At 47.7% G+C, this 22,048-nt stretch overlaps 1 protein-coding gene across 4 annotated transcripts in view; it reads left to right on the forward strand.

The window, feature by feature from the left end:
• Window positions 1-22,048, forward strand: part of DOC2A (double C2 domain alpha) — an 890,443-nt gene that overhangs the window by 107,538 nt on the left and 760,857 nt on the right. The gene's annotated exons all lie outside the window — the stretch shown is intronic.

A 22,048-nucleotide genomic window follows, 5' to 3' on the forward strand; every position in this document is an offset into this window, starting at 1 on the left:
CGCAACCAAAGAGCAGTCATCCTATTGGAACCACAGGCACTGCACTCTACGGATCAATAAATAAACGAAATTCAAACACAAGAGTGGTGCCCTGATCATGTTATTCATGGGCACCTGCGTTCCCAGAGAGATAGGGGAGGGAGATGTGCTAAGGCTGTACCATGATTTGGGACTGGGAGGAGGAGAGGTGATGCTAATAAATGTATCTTTAAGGGCAGGTTGCTGTATGTGCTGCTAGCGTGTCTGGTATAGTGAGGAGGTCCATTGTATTATCGCAGCAAAGGTGACCTCGCGATTTACACTTTAACCCAGCACTGATGGAGGGGTGCACATCATGTGATGGTCCAGACTATTTACTCATTAACGAAATGTATTATGATAACAATGTACCTGGTAGTTAATCAACTCCTAAGTTTCACAATGACGATGTAGTGGGTCACATGTTTGGGGGAATGTGTTTTAGATGATACGTGACTAACAGGGTAATGTACTATAGGGCATTAGTAGAAGTGTGTATAGGTGTTAGCCGATGGGGAGTATGGGATCATGTTGCAATCTTTATTATGCATAGTTTTATTAATTTGCGGTTCTCCACTCTGAAACCTGTACATTCTTTCGGTGAGGCCAGCTCTGTGCTTTTTGCATGTAATCAATCTTTGTTTTCCTTGCAAATGGTGCATTGAGTATTTGGCCGATTTGTGATTGTTTTTATCGTTCTGGTTTTGGGTAATTCAACCAACAATATATATTTAGTATGTATGGCTAATAATGCCTGTGCAACCTCTGCCCTTATGTGCAGGGCATCCCCCTCACACATAACCCCTATCCCCATGTGGCTCAGGACAGGAAAGGGAGGATAGGAAAGCAGAGAAGAAAGGCAATCGCCCATGAACCATAAACGCACATAGACAAGCAAGAGCACCATAGGATTTGTGCAAACCACTAGAAAAAAATAATACTTCATCTATTGACATTGGGAAAATGAAAGATGAGATGGCCCCAGCCAGGTTTGGAACATGTGACCTGTATTTTAAGCAGATGGGTCATGTTACCACTTATTTGAAGAGTCAACTGTGGTTTCATCACACATTTTGTTTCAGGTTTTAGTTGTAGGTTACACAAAACCAAGTAGAGTCATGAACGAAGTGGCATATGTGCCTAGAATTTGATTGTGTGTTTGCAAGGAAGTGACTGCTAGCTCCAGAAACTTCTCCAATCTTCAGAATGTCTTTTTCCATCTTCGCTTGCAGCTGCTTTAGACTGTTAAAAGAAAACACGTTTTTTTCTGTGTTTGAACGGAAGGCGATTCAAATAGTCACCTTGAAAGACTGTTTAGTTAGTAGAATCCTGCTACGCTTGCCATCATGTTGTGCAGGAGCAACCATAGTCCTCATGTTAGGGACTGGGTCAAGCCTGCAAGACAGCATTGTGGAGCAGAGCAATATCCTAGAGAACAAGATGGTGGTATGTTCAATTAGAAGATAGCATGTCCCTCTTGACCTGTCCTCAAAGAGATCTGAAGGCAGGACATCAGCAACTTCATTTTTCTATGGGAGGATGGCGGCGTGAAAAGGGGGTTTCCCCTGGGCACTAAGTAACTGCAGAGGAGCAGGAGGATGCATTTTTACTAACTCCCGCCCCCTCACCGCCATCATACTGGAACAGCAGGAGAAGGGCCATGTGTGAGACTCCATGTCTAATACCTACACCGCAACGAGAATATGAGAGATTATATGCACTCAAACAACCGTATTGAATGTACCCTTGCACTGAAAGTGTGGAAGGATGCCGTATGGAAGGATGTCAACATGCACCAGTGGACATCATGGATCGTTGAGTGAAATCTGATGAAGGCAGAGTGATGTCATAAAGAAGATATACGAAGCCATGCTGAAACGATATGGAAATACCTAAGAGTGCCAATGTAACTGAAGTGATACCAGAAACATGTATGAAATGATAAAGTAATCATGAATGCAAAAGAAAACAAAGTAACTTGTTGACCAATAAGTGTAAATACGCAGTAATGCAAGGTACAAAAGATACATAGAAGCTTGCTATAGAGGAATATATAACTTGTAAGGATGGCCATAGTTGGAAAATTGACGCCGGCTCCTCTAAATATTCAATTCAAATACCTCAGCAGCCGATCAGGGTTTCAGAGTCAAGAGACACTAAATGAAAAGGTTTGTGTGCAAAACAAAGAGTAGTCAATGGTCCTCATTACAAGGTTGAAGGTAGCCTTGCTGGTAAAACCGGCAAGGTTACCTCCAAACTCACATCCGAGTCCGGCACCCGCAAATGGGCAATTAATGGGCTATTCGGGCCCAGCAGGTCCCGGTAATTGCCCTTTTGCGGGTGCCGGGCCCAGTACATCCCATTCCCTTTGAGCCCCATAGGGCTCAATGGGAATGGGGAGGGTGGTAGCACTGGTACCATTAATAACGGTACCGGTGCTACCATCATGTTCTGCTCGCGGGTGCCGGTACGGCCTCAGGTCATACCTGGTGGCTGCAAGGCCACCCGCAAGCAGAATTTGTAGTATGGCAGTACGGTAGCAACGGCGCCGGTAGCGATACCAGCGTTGTTGTTGCCTTACTGCCATACTTGTAATGAGGCCCAATGTTGGCTTGGGATCCAGGATGCTATTTTTAAGGAATAGCTGCAAAGTACAAAGGGAGGCAGACTGATAAGCCATGGATGAGACATATTTCTCTTAGATCAAAGAAGAAGAAAACATCAGCAAGAGCCAATTATTTGACAATTAAAAGTGTACACTGTCTATACAAGTTAGAGTGAGCAAGTCTCTAGAGGCCAAAATGAGCAATGACACCCAGTATAATTAAATCAAATAGCAGTAAATAAGAGGCTAAACTGGACACATTTGTGGTCTCTTCACATGTGACTCAAAGGTCGAAAACAAGGGCTATTCATTAAGCTTCGGATGAAGATAGTGATGTGTTTTCACACCCTTGAATGTCCTAGAACAGAGAACAGTCTTCAAGGTCAACTCCAGATGGGAAACATTGGCTGATGGCCGGACTGATGAGAGATGATGGACTAATAGGGAAAGTAGGGTGTAATCTGATGTGATTCATGCACCTGGGTTTCGGTTTCCTTACATGCTGCTAGCTGAGCCGAAAATCCAAGGTTGGGTAAGAATGCCAACCAATCAGTGTGTCTATGGGGCAACCTGCTATACAATGTTGCATAGATCAATCTGCTTTGCTTTCATTTTATTTGCTATAATCAATATTATACATATTTAGAGGTAGTTCGAGGGTTGTCTTACAGATAAGATACAGCCAATGAAGTACTAAACCATATATATTCTATAAGTAGATATGTTTCCCTAACCAATCTCTCCCACTAATATGTTTTATGGTTTGCCACGTAGGATGAGGTCATACATGATGCATGTGGGGGTATAATATAAGACCCCTCTTTAATCAAGTGTGTGTGTGAGTGTGCAAGCATCCGTCTGCTGTGTGCCAGTTGGCCCTGCTTTATTAAACTGAGAATAAAGTAGTAACCATATTCCTTGAGTCTGTCTGCTTATTTGGTCTGAAATCTTTATTGGAGACGCTTCAAGGTGCTAGAGCACATAATAGTTTTTCTTTTTGTCGTCCCTTAGCACATCAAGGTTTGACACATCTTGGTAGATACAGTTTTCCATCAAGGCTTGTCATTCTCTACAGGAGTACTTAGTTTTTCTGTTCCGTGCCTTCTTTGTTCTCAGCAGATAATTACTCGCAGGGCTGGAAAATGATGTCCTATTGACATTCACGCATTTGGATCATTGGATCATTGCATGCAACCATGATGCGGGTGGAAACAAATTCTGGGATAACTACATCTCGAAATGGTATACACGCCTTTCGTCGAAGTATTTTTCAGCGTGGGACATTTCATCGCCAACATTTTCATCGACCAAAACTCCTTTCTAAAAAAATATTTTTTGGTGGGTGTTTTGTTGGGGTTGGGGTATGATTATTTAATTAAGGGGGGAGTCTGGGGGGGAACCCCACCATAAATAAAAAAAAAAAAAAAAGTTTTGGTCGATGAAAACGTGGCGATGAAAAGTCCCACGTTGAAAAATACTTCGGCGAAATCACGTAGAACCCTCGAAACGCCCACCAAAACACTGATATAGATCAGAACTATTTGGCAGATAAACCGACCTATCTGGGTCATTCAAGTCCTGGTTTATACATTTAACCATAAGCTAGGTGGCAGCAAGAGTAGCAGCATAGGGTCCACGGCCAGGATTTTCAAGAAACCAGTGGGAAAGAATTTAACGAAAACAGGTTTAACAAAATGAAAATACCGAAAAAAATACTTGTTAAAAAATCATGGGTGGGTTGGCCCCACAATCCCCCTGTTCCTCTATGATTATAACCCGACCGCAACCCCCTCTGCATCCCTTTTTTTTTTTTTTTTTTTTTTTTTTTTTTTTTATTGGCATAGAAAGAGTACAGATTACAAACACAGTGCGCATATCAGTTGGTAATGCAGTTACATGTATCACACTACACATCTTGCGAGTCTTAAACAGGGAGCTGAGCGCTCATGCATATAGTACAGAGTTTTTAATCGGCAGCAGGGGTTAACTCATCAGGTAGAGGTGATGATGCCCGTACAGTGTCTTCCTTATTGTTCAGGTAGCTACAGAACTCTGACCATACGTTTTTGGGGCGGGAAGACAATGGGAGGGTATTAATGTAGTCCTCCTCGCACCCCTGAGTCCAGGTGAGGGCCCTTAGCCACATCTCGAATGATGGGGGAGAGCGGCGTTTCCAGCATTGTAGGATACATTTTTTAGCTACCATGGTAGCAACATTCAGAAACCTAGCCATCTTCCTAGCTTCAGGTTCGTCCCACACACCAACCAGAACTGCAAGTGGTGCAGGAGAGATTCGGGTCATTATTATTTCAGATAACGCTGCAATAATGGCCTCCCAATATGGGCCCAGGGCCACACAGGACCAAAACATATGTATGTGATCAGCAGCAGTGGATTTGCATCTAGGGCACAACTGAGCCTGGCCTGGGGTGAACCGTCCCACCTTGTGCGGCGTGTAGTATAGGGGGTTTAGGAGTTTATACTGCATACATCTATATCTAGCGTTGAGGGAGGTTTTACGTGTGTGCAAACACATCTTGTTCCACAATACATCCGAGAGGGGGACACCCAGTTCATCACTCCACAAGTCGCGCGCCGGCTGCAGTGCCAAATCAATGCTAGCCATCTGCGACCTATACAGCGATGAAGTTATGCCCCTAGCTCCGGCCGAGTTGGCTATATATTGGATTTCAGGGGAGTCTGGGGGCTCATCTGGGTAGGAGGGCCACCAAGCAGGAACTGCTGCTCTTAATCTGAAGTACTGCAGCATTTCGAGTGCCGAGCCGGTGTGACCGGGTCTCCACGTCTGCGGGGTAATGAACTTCCCGTCAGGGAAAAGGTCGGTCAACGCTCGGTAACCAAGGCTGTCCCAGCGTTCAATTAGGGGTTTATCATGAGTGGGGCTGAGACCCGGGAACTGCCAGATGGGCAGCCATTTGTAGTATGGGTGGTGGCCGGTGTTTGCCTGCAGCAATCGCCTCCAAGCCAAGATCGTGGCCGCCACCGGGTCGGCAGGGGCATCAGCTCGGAATGTGTGGTGCAGAATGAGGGATAGGGGGTTAATTTCCTCGCATGCCAGTGTCTCTAATTTCACATGTGGGGGAGGGTCCGTAAATGTATACCAGTGTGAGGCGTGTTGTGCTTGTGCGGCAATCCAGTACTTTGCGAAGTCCGGGGCAGTGAAGCCCCCCTTCTCATAAGGGAGAGTCATATGCTGCCACTTTTTCCTCACCGCTCCCGCATGCCACAGAAAGCGGGCGCAGGCCGCGTGGAGGTCCCTGAAATATCGCTTTCCGGGCCAGATTGGCACATTCGCGAAAATGTAGAGCAGCTTAGGGACAATAATCATTTTAATCAAAGAGAGCCTGCCCGACAGGGACAGCGGCAGAGCACGCCACCTCGACAGCCGGGACTCCGTTAGGTGCGCCATAGCTGTGTAATTGTCAGCTAACAATGATGGCTTACCGAGGGAGACCCGCACTCCAAGGTAACCGATGCCCTCGGGCGACCAGCGAAGGGGGAACTCACAATCCGGTCGGGGGGTCGCCGCCGTGAGTGGGAAGATGTCGGACTTAGTGTAGTTGATTGTGAAACCTGAGAATGTACCTATTTTAATTATATCTCGGAGAATGGGATCTAAGTGAGCAGCTGGGTCTCTGATGTATAAGAGTACATCATCTGCGTATAATGAGATGATCTCTGGGGTGTCTTGCATACGTATGCCTTTCCGAGCATGTTTGTTCCGGACACTGTCGGCCATGGGTTCAATAGCGAGTGCGAAGAGTATTGGGGAGAACGGGCAACCTTGGCGAGTGCCTCTATACAGCGCGAAGGGGGGGGAGACTTTAGAGTTGATAAGAACTCTGGCCACCGGGTCAGTGTATAACAGCTTAATGTATGATATCATTCGCGGGCCAATTCCCATTTTATGGAGAACTGCCCACATGTATTGCCATGACACCATATCGAACGCCTTTTGGGCGTCGAGAGTAACTGCCACGGCATGGGCATCGGGATCGATTCTGGACATGACATTGAACAGTCGTCGAATGTTAAGAGACGTGGATCTGCCAGGGACAAATCCGCTCTGATCCGGGTGGACCAGATAGGACATTATCGGGAGGAACCTGCTCGCAACGATTTTGGCAAATATTTTTGTGTCTGTGTTTATTAAGGAGAGGGGTCTATAAGACCCGCATTCTTCCGGTGGCTTGCCCGGTTTGGGGAGTACGGTTATAAGAGCCTCACGTAGAGAATGGGGCAGCGTACCTAGTTCGAGCGATTCGTTCCAGACCTCAAGGAGTCTGGGTGCCAGGGTGGCTACATGTTCCTGGTAGAACTCTGAGGTGAGACCGTCAGGGCCAGGTGCTTTGCCTTTGGGGCAGCTCGATATGGCGGTGGTTATCTCATCAAGAGTGAACGGGACCTCCAGCTGGTTCCTTGTGTCGTGGGAGATGAGGGTCATGGGGATTTGATCAAGAAGGAGGTCGGTGTCCTGCAGACTGTGTTCTTGTCGGGGACCGTATAGGGCTGTGTAGAATGCGGTGAAGGTTTCTAGAATGTGTTGGTCAGACCAGCCCAGAGTTCCGGAGGCATCATGGACACAGTCTATGCGTGTTTTGCCACACTCTGCACGGGCCAGTCTGGCAAGTGTCCTCCCGGGTCTGTCCCCCTCGCCATATTTCCGGGCAGCCATCGGGCGGGTATAGTACTGTAGCTCCCTTCGGGCATGAGCCTCGAATGTTTCAAGTTCCGACCTGATTTGTGCCAGTATGATCGGGGAAGGGGTGGAGGCATATTGCTTTTCGAGGTCTTTAAGCTTCCCCTCCGACCGATGCAAGCTGTTTCTAATGGCTTTGAGGACCCCAGCTTCCCTGGAGATACACATCCCCCTAATGAAGACCTTAAAGGCCTCCCAGCGCACTCCATCAGAGGTGTCATGTCTGTTGTTGCATTCAAAGAAAGTGTTGATGTCGGCCAAAATTTCGGCCCTGAAGACTATATCTTGGAGGGCCTCAGATTTGAATCGCCATGTTGAGCGGGAGGGTTGGTCACGCTCCAGTGTGATTTGCAACGTTACTGGGGAGTGGTCCGAGAGTGTGCGCGGGTGTATCTGTGCATTTGCGGCCTTGCTAACCAATTCGCCCGATATGAGGAATAGGTCTATCCTCGATAGACTGTCGTGCACCGAAGAGTAGAAGGTATACTCCCTTGACTGTGGGTGGAGGACTCTCCATGCATCCCTGAGTCCTAGTGCATCCATATGTGTGCGCAGCCTAATTGCCGCGCGCGTGACAGCCCTACGAGCAATCCCAGACCTATCTAGGACGGTGTCAAGTGTCAGATTCATGTCCCCCCCCCATATGATGGGGACCCCTGCATATTTCGACAAAACGCAGGTAATTGTGTCGAAAAATTCTGGCGCATCAAAGTTAGGGGCATATGTGTTTACCAACAGGCATTCCCTATTCGCCAGTAGACAGTGGAGTATTACATACCTGCCTTCAGGGTCAATGTGACTAGTGCGCAGCAGGAACTGGACCGATTTGTGAACCAGAGTGAGTACTCCTCTAGCCTGAGTGGAGTATTTTGTATAGTATCTGGTGGGGCCCCAGCTAGGGGCGAGACAAGCAGCTAATCGCCCTAAGGCATGTGTTTCTTGCAGAAGGAGTACCTTAACTCCATGTCTCTGGGCGTATGCAGTAATTCTACGTGCCTTGGTAAAGTTGCTCAACCCCCGAACATTCCATGTCATAATATTAATAGACATAGGGCAGTGTTATGGGACATCCCAACTGCGATAGGCTCCTACGTGCAGTGTAACAGAGCCCATTGACGAACACACACATAGTGCTGCAATCGTGCACCCCTCTTCCATGCCTTTTCCATTAACAAACTCCCCTTTTTTGTGCCCCCCTCCCTCACTGCCCACCCACAACTTGCAGTGTAGACCCCCCCTTCCCAAACACAAGTGCCATCAGTTCCCATTGCCCAGGCGTCTCCAGCGGGGCCAGAGGTCGCATCTAGACAACAGTCGGCGGGCAGCACCCAACGGGGGTGTGTCCCCACCGTGGCCCAACGGGGGCCCAGAAACAGTGGCAACAAGGTGAAAACAAAGAATAACATTGCAGCTGCAGAGAGGCGCGCCGTTGCCGTGTAGTCGGCGTTGTGAACTGTGGAAGTGGACAGAGTACTGCCCAAGGTGGGCTTCTGCGGAGGGCGGATCCAGTGCATGATCCCTGTAGTCTGTGGGCCAGTCCGAGTGAATAGAGTACGGAAGCAGGTGTGGTCAGGGCAGCCAGCCGAACTTTTGCAACGAGGACAAGTGACACTATGTGTTTCAAGCATTGGGGCAAGAGCCGGCAGCCCAGTCATTGGCAACAGGGATCAACATTTGCTAATTGAAAAGCGAGGTTGCCATTTTCACGTTGGATGGATAGGATCACCAGATAGGGTTAGCATAGACAGGTAGATCAGGATATGCTTATGCATTATTGAGGCGGGCCCCCGCTGGGTTAGGGAGTGGGATCTGCGCCTCGATGAATCTCGTTGCCTCATCAGGGATAGTGAAAAAGAAAAGTTTTCCGTTGTGAGTAATCTTGAGTCTCGCGGGGAACAGGATGGCATAGGGAACATTGCGCTCTCTAAGGAGTTTCTTGACGCCCAAGAATTGCCTCCTCTCTTGCTGCACTCCGACGGAAAAATCCGGGAAGATTCTGATCGTATGGGCTTCCCAGCGCAGGTCACCCTTCTCTCTCGCCAGGCGCAGGATAAGGTCTCTGTCTCGATAGTTCAGGATCCTGGCAATGATGGGTCTGGGTATATCACCAGGTTTGGGGCGTGGGGATAAGGCCCGGTGTGCTCGCTCAACTGTAAAGAATGATGACAAGGATGGGTTCCCTAGGAGATCTTTAAGTAGACATTCGACTGCGTGTTCCATGCGTCCCTTAAGGGCATTTTCGGGGACCCCAATAATGCGCAGGTTGTTCCTGCGGGAGCGCGACTCCAAATCCTCGCACTTCGCTTTCACATTTTTCTTTTCACGGGTCAGGGATGCGACCGTATCCTGTAGTGTGTGTATGTTATCCTCATTGGACGATACCCTAGCCTCAGCCTCCGTGATCCTAGTTCCGGCCTGATCCACTCGTGTCCTGAGCGAGGCGACGTTGGCGTTGATGTCGTCCAACTTCTCGTGGAAGGCAGCAAAGTTTTTGGCCATTGATTCCATCAATATGGTGAGATCCGGCAGCTGGGGAGCAGGGTGAGGGGCGATCTCAGGCTCTTCATGATCGGGTGACACCCGGTCAGTCTCAACCCTCGGGACAGTCTTAGCAAACTTGTCCATGGCTCCCCCCTTGTTACCCCCCTTGGTTCTGCTCGTCATTATACGCTTAGGTTGATGATTCAGGAGGTCTGCGGCCGACGTTCCACGAAAGGGAACCCAGGAAGGGCCACAGGCGCTGGACCCGACACCACAGGGGTAGGGGCCACAGTCAGCTATGTGGGGGTCAAACGGACAGGATATAGCTGGAGGAGGCAATGGAGAGGTGGCCACAGTCCCGGCAGAGCGGATTGGTGATATTGAGTGGGGGTTCAGCGGAGGCAAGTGATCAGTGTCAGGCAGATGTGCAAAGTAGTGCTGATGGGGCCGCCACACCCAGGTAGACCATGTCAGCGCCTCGCAGCCCGTATTGGCATGGTAGCAAGTGATGGCGTGCGCCAGTTGTCGGCTGATGGGAGCGGGATCCCCCCGGGTGGGCACAGTGCAGGTGGGTGCCGCTCCAAGAAATAAAATTGGAGCCCTCTACGGAGCCCGCCCAGCGGCAGGCGCGGTACGCCCCCTAGGCGCGCAGGCACGGTCACAGCCGTCAGGAGCAGGCCCCCACCTCCTCACCTGGTAATCGGGAAGCAGTCAGGCACCGCCCCGCGGCCCCGGGAGGCGGCAGGGACAGATCAGCAGCGGCGCTCCGTCGCGGTCCGCAGATGGAAGGGGGGAGAGGTGCGGCCGGCGCAACAGCGCAAGGCAAGCCGCCGTCCCCCGGCACAGCGATCCAGATGCTGTCGTCACGCGGAGCCCTCCACCGGTGCGCAGGGCCGAAGGGACGCCGCCCCCAGGCGGCCGGCCACAGCGGAGCGAGGATCAGGCCACAGCCTCGCGATCCCGGAGGAGGCGGGAGCTCAATTGAGTGCGGTGGAGGAGGGGGGGGGAAACACGGTCCGCGCTCCAGCGCCGGCAGCAGCCGCCGCTCCCCGGCACCGCAGCCCAGCCGGCACCGATGGGGGCAGCACACACCAGCCCGCTGAGCCCCTCGACGCCCACCGCCGGGCCTCAGGTGAGGATTGCCGGCTCTCAGCTGCCGCCGCGCCGCAGGCAGCAGTCCCAGGGGGCCGGGCCGACCCAGCCGCCGGCAGTTACACGGCGTACAAGTCCAGCCGATGTATGGAGCTGGTCCAAACTCACAGGGCGTAAGGCAGGGATGATAAGCAGCAGCTGGAGCAAGTTTTAGGGGAAAGGATCTCCTAGATCCGCAGATGCAAACGGATGAAAGCCGACGTTCCACGGAGCCAGTAAGCTAAGCAGCCATCTTGGGCTGCTCAACAGCGCCACCCTCTGCATCCCTTTTTAATCCCTTACACCCCACCCCCATATTTATTATTAATTCAACATTCTATGTTTTTTGGTATTTTCTATTAGTTAAAAAAGTTACTTGATAACATTTATCACTTATTATTGACAACTACAACAGTTACCAGGAGATACAAGTGGATACTGTGTTCCAAAAGGAGGCCTTAACAGACAGTTCAGAGACTTCTGCAGTGGGCAATCCGAGGCAACAGTTCACCGGAGCAGCTGCGGAAGTTTTGTTCCTGATCCTATTGTACATTTGGTTCTTGTATCAGCAGAGGAGCTTATCTGAGATTACTAAAACTCTCTACAGATGCGCTTTTCAAACTGCTACCGAAGACGCATGGTCATTGTGAGCGCAGGTTTGACTGACAAACAGGTAGTGAAGCTCACTCAAGATTCCTATTGAATGCTACAACTACACTACAACTCTTGTACTAGGATGAGGTGATCCCGCGCTGGGAACACACTGAGGAGATAACAGTACTTTGTGACACCAAATTCTGTTAGTGTGACAAGACAAAAGGACTCTAAAAGCTAGACACAGGCTTAATTTGACCGCTTTACCACCATAAAGCTGGCCAAAGGCTTTGGTTCTGCAACTGAGAAGACGAAATGGCAGCGTCCTAAGTCCTAAGTGCTGAGGGGGGAGATTTTAAAATCTATGCTGCCTTTGGAGCAGAAAATTGGAGAGATCCAGGTTGATGTCACGTGTATCCATCATGATCTCCAAAAAGATAACCCGAGAGGATCTTATCAGCTGAAGGAAACTTTGTGGAATTGGAGAGTATGACACCAACGTTGTGGTCTCTCTTGAAGAGTGCTCTAGACCATGCTATGAGATTGTAACAGTGCACAGAAGATGCAGGAGGTAGGTCCCACCACAGTAATGCTAGAGTGGGCTTACCAGAAGGCGATGGCCCATCAGTGTTCCTAGAGAATCTACTTGTAATATCAGTGGGCAGTCCTGATATTCCAAGATGTTCTCTGTTGATGAAGCACATAACGCATTGGTCGAGGCGATCACTTTAAGTCACGCCGCCAGGTGCACTGATCACGAAGCTGTGCCATTTTTGGGATAAGGAATCCATATTGAGATATGCTCGTTCTAAAGGCAGCATAGATTTTGGAAATTATAGGCTCTCCATCCATCCTGATTTATTTATTTATTTGTATTGTGCTGGTCGCCCGCAGGCATCAGGGCGCCACATGAAGACACATCAGACACCAAGAAGACTAACATGGAGATGGGACAATATATTGTTTACATCTGGGAATTTCTAAAGGCATGTCAGTCTATAAACGCATCAGTGGATTTGTTGTATTCTGTTCTCCTGATTTATAGAGAACAGCTGAACCAGCGCCTGTGTTTAAGAGGGGCATATAAAGCGAGGTTCAATGTTACTGCACCATTTCCCTTCTAAGCTTACATTAAAACGTCTATGAGGGTGTTCTCCATCAACGACTATATGAGACAGCCAAACTAAATGACATCATATATCCCGTAGCCAGTCAGGAATTAAGAAGTGGAATACCGCTACCGAGTTCCGAGTGGGAGTTCCTTAGGGAACATTTTTTTGTGGATCATTGTTCTAGGTCCCTGGTACTTGCGCTTTATTGTTTTCTCTTAAAGAATTACACGGAGTCAGGGCAGAGTCTGAGGAGCTGTTGGAGCGGAAAGTCTGTCTACCCTGTCCATTTCCTGTTGTGGGTGTGTCTGCCTACACCTATTCTACAAAGACTCATTCCCCCCGCGGAGCGGAGTCAGGGCAGAGTCTGAGGAGTCTGAGGAGTCCGAGGATCGGAGGAGTGGAGGCGTGCGGCCCCCTGGTCTGACACCTGTCCTGTGGTCACAGCTTTACACGACAATGCACGAAACCCACGCTCAATGCAAGCTGGTTTCTCCAGCAAGAATTACATCTGTCGACTCACATCGAGACAATCATCGAGATACCGTCCCTGTCGCATGCGTAACTGCTTTGCATGCTCCGTCTTCCGTAGCTCAAAGTTTAAACAACTGCACTAGTGTGGCTTGTGCGGCTTCATCCTCACCGGCAAGTGAATCACCTACCCCTCAGGTGAGTGCCTCCCGATGTAAACACTGTGACATACATATGAACTGTATTGGCAACTGCAACGAGGCGTCTTCAAGCTCTGTTACCTGTGTGCCCTCGTCTGCACCCGCTGCTTGGCCGAGTGTTGGGGAGACCGGCGGGTCAGGCAGGCCCGCCGTGTGCGCTTGTGTTGTCGGCGGCGGCGGCGTGGGTTGTGGTGGCGCCCTCGCTGCTGTGGATGTTCTTGTCCTTACTGGCCGCCCCGGATCGTCTGGGGCTGGGGCAATCTCGCTGTGTGGCGGCGATTCTGCTGGGTGGGCCGAGGGGCGGAGTCCTGCGCGTGCGGAGCCCTCTGCGAGCCGGGCGGTTGTTGTGACGTGGACGCTGTGTTTAACACAAGCGGTGTGCAGCCGCGTCTTGTCAAATCCTCAAAGCTCTCAGGATACAGTAGCACAACTACTAATGGACACACAACTACAAACCTGGAGTCAGATTTTATAGCGCCTTGGCCTCACCGGGCAATCCTGACACTTCATCAGCGCGCAGCCAGAAAGAGGCTTGTCTCTATGAAGATCCAGCTGTACTCTCCAGCAGTCCTAAGTGTGGTTTTAAGGTGCCCGTGTGCTCTGCACCACGACAAAGTGAAGAGAGGGATGCTGACCCACGTTTGGACGGTGGTCGGGGTGGCGCTTCGCCCCATTTGATACTGAACTCCTCTATTCACAAACTTACATCAGGGTCTGAGAGAAGAAATTCACTTGAGGTGGCCAATAAATTGTTACTTGACCTCACTCGTCTTAACAAAGAAAGAGCTGTTAAAAACATACCAAATGGAGACTCGGCTCTGCATGCTCATGCAAACGACCATTCTGGCTCGGACACTTGCCCTTCTACAACGCAGCCCCCAGTGCTCACCTTAAGGTCAAGCTCCCTATACAAACGCAGGATGATCGATGGGAGCATATCTCCTAGCCTGAGCTGTTCTCAGAATAAAAAACAAAAAATGAGCACCATAGAGCCCAGCAACCATATGGATATGCCAGCCATCTCCTCATTCCCAAGGCAAGCCACTGAAGCTACCTCTTGTACAACGGATTCCTCATCTGACCAAGCTTCAACGGACTCGTCCATAATGGAACGCCCCTAACCTAAGATCCGACGCCCGACACACTGTGGTAGGAGAGTGCCACCACTCGACCCTAAAAACCTGGAAGTTCCAAGAACAGTTCAGTATACCAAAGATCTACAAGCAATTATTATCTCATCCATGGCCATTTCCACTGCACCTTTTATCAAAATGTATGAGAACCTTAACAACAATATAAAAGAGCTGTCCTCGGTGGTGATCGCCATGAACAACAAACTGGAGACCATGGAAAACAAAAACTTCCATTGTAAGGAAGTCCTTCAAGAGTTACACAAAAAAACAGACTGGGCGCTTGAAACATTGTCAGAACATGCTAAAAACGCAAATCTAGACAAAAAACTTCTAGCTGAGGTAGCCAAAGAAGCGCTGGGTATCTTTAAGCAAAAAAAAGGAACATGTTCATCAAGGGGCAGTTACCCCCAATGTTACATCCCAGGCATTACGGCCACATGTCATACTAGCTTCTTCAATCAGTCCTGGGAGGTGCGCTTCAACTAATCTACCTGAGAATGACTTTAGCAGCAGTAACATCATTGCTGCTTCTAACACAGCAAGTGAACCTGCCCTTGTGCAAAAAGATCCAGCATCAAGTAACACGGGAAGCCTAGAGTCCATTGTTCCCCACCTTGCTACCACAAACCCGATTGACCTTACTTTGACACCTGGGTCTAAGGAGAAAGTTAGAAGATCCTCCACACAACCGTATGTTGCTACCATGTTGGTCGACGAATGTGAACTTAGCACTCCGTTTGAAGCCGTACTTAAAGAGAGTCAGGCTGTTACGAACTTGGCACTCCAAAATCCCCAACCGGCATCAACCTCAAAGTTGATCCCTAATCAAGAACTGCCCTGTCCCCAATCACAATCGATGTCCCCACCTGCGAGGACAAATCCTTTGCCTCCCATATATGACATATTTAAGGAGACTATTGCTGCACAAAATATCCCTTCAGCAAAACAGCAAATCAAAGGTGGCTTACCCAAAAAATCTAAAAATCAACCTGCAAGGAAAGCGAGAAGAGGTATCGACTCTCGAAAATTCTTATGAACATCAAAACAGTTAATGTAACTGTCAACAGCTCCATCACTAAGGATAGCATCCTTGAAAAAAAGCTGGATGAAAGCATAGCAAAATCAGTACCATCAGAAACCAAGGAGACATCAAACTGTATTAGCGACGGTCCCGACGACCTAATGAACGTATCAGTGTATGATGACAACGAACTCATCGTCCGAGACATGTCAGCGGCACCTCTGCCGGGCGGATCCAAGTCTTGCTCTGTTGTGCCAGCCCAGACTGTTTAAGATGTGCACGACAATCTAACACAGGAAGACGTTAAGAGCCCCCCCACCTCACCTTTGAAGTCCAGTCAACAGGAGTCTATCAATGTGAAGTTGCTCAAGGGAGTTTCTAGAATCTGTCAACTGATCAAACCACCGTCCCTGTTGAACATAGACAATGGTTTGCAGACTCCCCGTTTTGTGACTTTGGATGACAAAAGACGGATGCTTGCCGCCAAGACCCGCATAAAGAACCCTCCACCAGGTCCGCAGGTCGTGATTGAATCGTCGCCTGTGCCCACTGAGTGGCAAGCTCCAAAATGTGTGTTACAGGCTGCAACTATCGGTGCCCACACGAAGAGCAAAACTGGGAATAAGCCACTGTCAACTACAGATAACACCAAAAATCAAACAGAGCGGGTGAACCTCTCAAGTAAACAGCCTCAAAAAAATAATAGCAAAGGAGAGAATACAACAAATATCGACGCGGCAAGCAGCTCATCGTCTGATATTGGAAAGCATAGAATCTTCCGACGATCTGATATTAAATTGACATAACGTGCTTCGGCCGTGTCAGCTGATTCCCAGTCTACGTGCGATAACTTCTGAAGACCTCAAAATAGTGGAATTTTTGAACGAAATGAAAACTGACGCTGTGATTATACACTTACACTCTAAGATCATAGCTGATGCACTACTGGATGCTGGACCAGTGTTGATGTCCCTAGGGTTTGACATAACCAAAGCCGAAGGAGGAGCTCGGCTTGTCTACCCTAAAGAGAGGTCACGTAGCAGATCAACGAACGCAGTGAATCAAAGACCTTCTGAAGATCACGAGAACAGCACAGATTCAGATCCAAAGGAAAGTCATGCGTCCAGCTTCCCAGAAACTGGGACTTAGCAGACTTTCCCCATGGGGGTGATCTGATAAGAATAACAGTCAACGGAATGGTAAGTCCATCTATTACATGAGACATCGTGAGGACCCCTGTCACCACAACAGGCAAATGCGACGATTGGTCCTGGTTGGCCAAAACCTTAAACACAGAATCGATGAAATAATGCCAGGAACTGGGAAGTACTTATAAATGTACTATAGGCTCATGGAACACTAGAGGCTTCATGCACCTGTTTGAAACAACATGGGCCTCAAATCTGGACATTCTGTGCTTACAAGAAACATGGCTCACACAAAGTCCACTGTTGGAAGGATTCGAAGTAGCCATCAATCCTGCTATAAAACAAACAAAGGGCAGGCCGATGGCTGGCCTTCTTTTGGCCGTGAGGAAAGGTGCTGGACTTCAGATCGTGAATTCTTATAATCCATCACCACTAATTCAGGTCTCCACCATTGGTGTCTACCAGAAAGACACCAACAAGGAAGCTCGCGTGTATATTATCAACTTATACTGGAACCATAGATACAATGAAGAGCTCCCCTTTATCGACCACGTTACAACTCTGATCGATGATTTACTCACAAAGGAGCAACTGCTAGACTTAATAGTATGTGGAGATCTGAACATTGTCTGTATCCCAGATGTTGTTCCAAACGGTGAAAACTACAGAGGCGATAGCAAACACGAACAAGCTGCGTCCCAATGGTGTCTAGAACTGGATCTCAGAGGCTTGCACATGCTTAACGGACAAACGGTAGGTGACATCCCGGCCTGCCCTACGTGGAGAAGAGCTGACCAAAAATCGGTCATTGACTACATATTCGTGACTGAAAACATTCATAAGAGAACGTCGAAACTTGAAGTCATTAAAATGAAACACAGCGACCATGACATGGTAAAACTGTCAATCTACCACCCCTGTTCAGGTGGTCAGACCAGCTGGCCGTTTGCGGTGTGCACTGGGACCGGCAGGATCCGACAAAATCTTGCGGATACAGAAGTAGCGGCCATCTATAACGCCTTTCAACATACTACAAAATCTTTAGAATATCAACATCTTTTGTCCAGTTTTGAGGAACGTAAACGCAACTTAAAACACGTCGAGTTTTGTCGAAACACAAATTCAACGTGTCTATTCTTCAACGAAAAAGAGCAATGAGACAAGAACTAAGAAAACTCAAAGGACCATACACCGCTACTTTGAGAGAGTGCAAAAGAGCGATCAAGGCCAAATATCGAAATTGGCTTAAATCCCATGCAGCGATCATGCTACAAAACGACTCAGAAGATATGCTGCAAAAAATGGCTGGGAAAAACTCAGCGGGCTATTGGAAATTGATAAATAACACCATGGCTCCACAATATGCGCTCCAGGCCATTGCAGTCACCGAAGATGACTGGTCGAAGTTCTACACAAACCTCTTTTGTAGAGATAAACCTGTACCACCCTGGGTACCTATGACGTCAAACAAGTGGGACCTGGCGTTTGAGAGAAGTGACATCTTGGAAGCAATTAAGAATGTGCATGACTCCAGAGCGCCCGGCCCCGATGGCCTAACAAACTATACGCTAAAAAAAAAAACAGATCTATGGGCAGACTTTTGCTTTATTCTGTTTGACCAAGTCATTAAGAGCCGATCAACCCCAAAGTCTTGGAAAAGCGCTGTGGTGGTCCCTATTTTTAAAAAAGGAGACCGCTCAAACCCAGAAAACTATAGGCCCATAGCGTTTCTCGATGTGTTGGGGAAGATTTACGCCACCCTTTTGCAACAAAAACTGGCAAGGTGGGTTAATGACTATAACCACGTAGACCCCAGACAAGCGGGGTTTGTGAAAGGGGTTGGATGCGGCCTAAACCTGTTGGTACTGAACCTCATAAAGATGGAAGCAATCAGAACCAATCAAAAGATCTACTTGGCTCTGATAGACCTGTTTTATGCGTTTTACAGCATAGACAGAGAGTTGTTGTGGGACAAACTCAGCAGATGGAACTGTCCTCCCAGCTTAGTGGAAGCAATTCGTGAATTACACACGGACACTTCGATCAGGATCCGTTTGGATACTAAAGGAACGTTATCTGCCCCTATCAGCACACATAAAGGAGTGAAACAAGGTTGCCCATTGGCAGCCATCATTTTCAATCTTTTTATATCTGATGTAAACGCAGCATTCATTGGTGCAACAATGTTTCCTCCGAAATTACATGGCTCGCCCAACAACTATCTGGCCTACGCTGATGATCTTATTTTGCTCGACCTGACTCCCATAGGTCTTCAGCGTAAACTAGACTGTCTTGACATCTATATCACAGCTAATGGTCTTCAAATTAACAAACAAAAATGTGAAATTCTAATTTTGGAGAAACTACAAGGCTGTATCTCCCGAGGAAAGAAGTACAGATGGTGTCTTGCCAATGAGCCTACGCTGATGATCTTATTTTGCTCGACCTGACTCCCATAGGTCTTCAGCGTAAACTAGACTGTCTTGACATCTATATCACAGCTAATGGTCTTCAAATTAACAAACAAAAATGTGAAATTCTAATTTTGGAGAAACTACAAGGCAGTATCTCCCGAGGAAAGAAGTACAGATGGTGTCTTGCCAATGAGCAACTTCAGATCGTAAAACACTCTACATACCTGGGTATGAAGATCAGTGCTAGCAGAAACGACGCGCCATGGGCTGAAGTGGTGAAAAGCAAATGTCGAGAGATGGCTTGCCAAGCGTTGTTAATCAATAAAAAATTTGGAAAATTTTCCTTAAAACCAACAATTGAATTTTTCCAACAAAAAGTGGTACCCGCCCTGATCTATGGCAGCGAAAACGCATTTGGTTGTACAAGCGATCTGTGGAATTCACTAGAAAATATATTCTGGACGCGAGTCCTACAGCTTCCCAAAGGTACCTCGACGGTCTGTCTCCGATACGAACTGGGCCTTATCTCGATAAACGCAAGAGTTACCTGGAACCTACTGTGTCTGTTTAGGAAAACCATGATAAAAAATCCAGCGAACCAATTCGAAATTTTACATAAACCGGACACTGCCAAAGACTACACGGTTCTTTTTCAATGGAATCTCCTCTGCCAAACACTTTTAAAGGAGTTTGACATTTCCACTATAATGTTAACTGAGAATCCCGAGTTGGCAAAAACCAAAATTTGGAGAGCGGACTGGATTAAAACTTGTGAACTAAGAGCCAAATCGAAACTAATGCAAGAGGTCCCAGTTGAAGCTAAAGCTTATGGTCAGAGGCACACTTATCTAACCCTACTTCCGGACCAACATGTAAGATCCTTATACATGCGCTTCAGGCTAAACATGATGGAAACAAAAGAGCGAGTGAGCAGTTGGGCAAAGTGTGCTGACATTGATCTAATGTGTAGATTCTGCAGTAAGAATAAGGAGACCTTAAAACACCTAATATTGTTTTGTCAAACTCTTCAAAAACAAAGAGAAACCCACTTTGGAGCCCTGATTAACGAACACCAATGTATGACGGCGGACGACTGGTGGACAGCTCTATTTGAGGGGTCCAACAGAGCAGTCCTATTTGCATTAACAAACTTTCTGCGCGTAGTAAAGGGACGTCTGGACGACCAAAAAGTAAAATTGGGTGTAATCAAAGACATGACATCTATACCAGTCGTCATCGGACCTACCTCTTAACACGCCACGATGGACGTATCAATAGAGATGTTAAGACGTCAATTGTGGAGGGAGGGATGGATGGAGGGAAACAAAAAAACTCATACGTGATGTATTCCTTTCTTGTTTTGTTTGTCTCTTTTTAAAGTTTGAATAAACCAATAAAAATAGAAAAGAAAAATAAAAGAATTACAGTAGATTAAGGAAGTACGATTTTCGGTTTCCTATGAACGGATTTCATAATGTGATTCTTGGTCATTTATTTATATTCTTAATATGTCTTGTCAAGTCTGATCTTTTGATATGTATGACTTTTTCTTATCTTAAGGTTTAAATGTTTAAACCATTCAACGCAAATAAATAAAAACATTTAAAATACACCGCCGATCAATGATTAGCCCCTGGTTTGACCATGAAAAAGGTATATAATGCAGAAGATATTTTTGGAATTCCTGGATCTCAGCACACATTTGATGTTGTGACGAGGAGCACGCTTTGAGAAGTCCTTCAAGGCATGGGTCTTGCCCTAGGCCATCAGAACTGCATAAGGGTGCTGTGTATGAGGAAAGCTGTGAGGTTTGGGAGGAGAGGAAATGTCACTTACAATTTTCTAATAACATGCAGGATACAACAGGGTTGCACACTGCTCCACTGCTGTTCCTTTTATTGCCGAATGGGATGGGGTGCTACCTGCTAAAAGAAACCGGGGATGTCCCGTAAACTGCAGATAGGCTTTTCCCATTATTGCTCTTCTACTGGCAACAATGCAGCTGGTTTTATGGGGTGCATTGAAGGGATTTAACCTAATTGTAAAGATCATGGCCTAGTGCCTAATCAGAAGGGATTCAATTTTAACTTCATGGTGAATGATAAGGAATTGGAGTTAATAAATACATTTGAATATTTGGGAATTTGCTTCGAACAGCACTCCTAGAACTGCTAGGAGAAAAATGACATGGTGAAGGAATAGGAACAAGACTCTTCCTCAACTGGGGTTGAATCAGTGATAAAGTGACCCCATAAAGATACCGGCAAACACGTTATCATTATTTTAGTTGGCAATGAAAGCAAGGATAGATCGTTATTGGGTAGAGACCCTACAGAAGTGCACTGTGTGTACCTATTTTACTTACGCACACAGAGATGGCCCTTCGGAATATTTGGACTGGATGACTAAGAAGTCTAACGGACGTCTTTATATGAGAGTAAGATTGGATATGTTGCCTCTAGGAAGTAACTTATTCGAGTGGAGGCATAACGAATTGATAACAGACCACTCCCTATTTTTGATCGGGTCTCGTGAAGACATGGGGCCTCATTAGGACTCCGGCGCTAAACCATGGTGCTATTAGCACCATGGTCCATGCCGGAATCCGCCATGGCGGAATGGCGAATTACCACCCCATTCCGAGGTTGGCGGGGTGGTAATTCCCCATGCCGCCATGGCCCTTCCCCATTCCCATTTTTGCCCCATAGGGTTCAATGGGAATGGGGAAGGCGCTAATTACGGTACCGCAAATTGTGGTACCATAATTAGCACCAAGGTCCCTTTGCGGGTCCCTACTTTAATGGCTGGTAAAACCAGCCGTTAAGGTCGGGTCCCTCAAAGGGACCTCGTAATTAGGCGCTAGGTGTTTAACGGCGCCGCAGCCTTTTACGGCGCCGTTAAACACTTAGCACCTGGGTCATAATGAGGCCCATGGTCCATTTTGAAGCTCTTTTGTCCACTGTGTGGGGACCTGCAGAGGAAATGGCAGATCCAATCACTCAG

This window comes from Ambystoma mexicanum, chromosome 3p (genome assembly GCF_040938575.1).
Source record: "Ambystoma mexicanum isolate Mex_15411 chromosome 3p, UKY_AmexF1_1, whole genome shotgun sequence".
Classification (NCBI taxonomy): Eukaryota; Metazoa; Chordata; class Amphibia; order Caudata; family Ambystomatidae; genus Ambystoma; species Ambystoma mexicanum.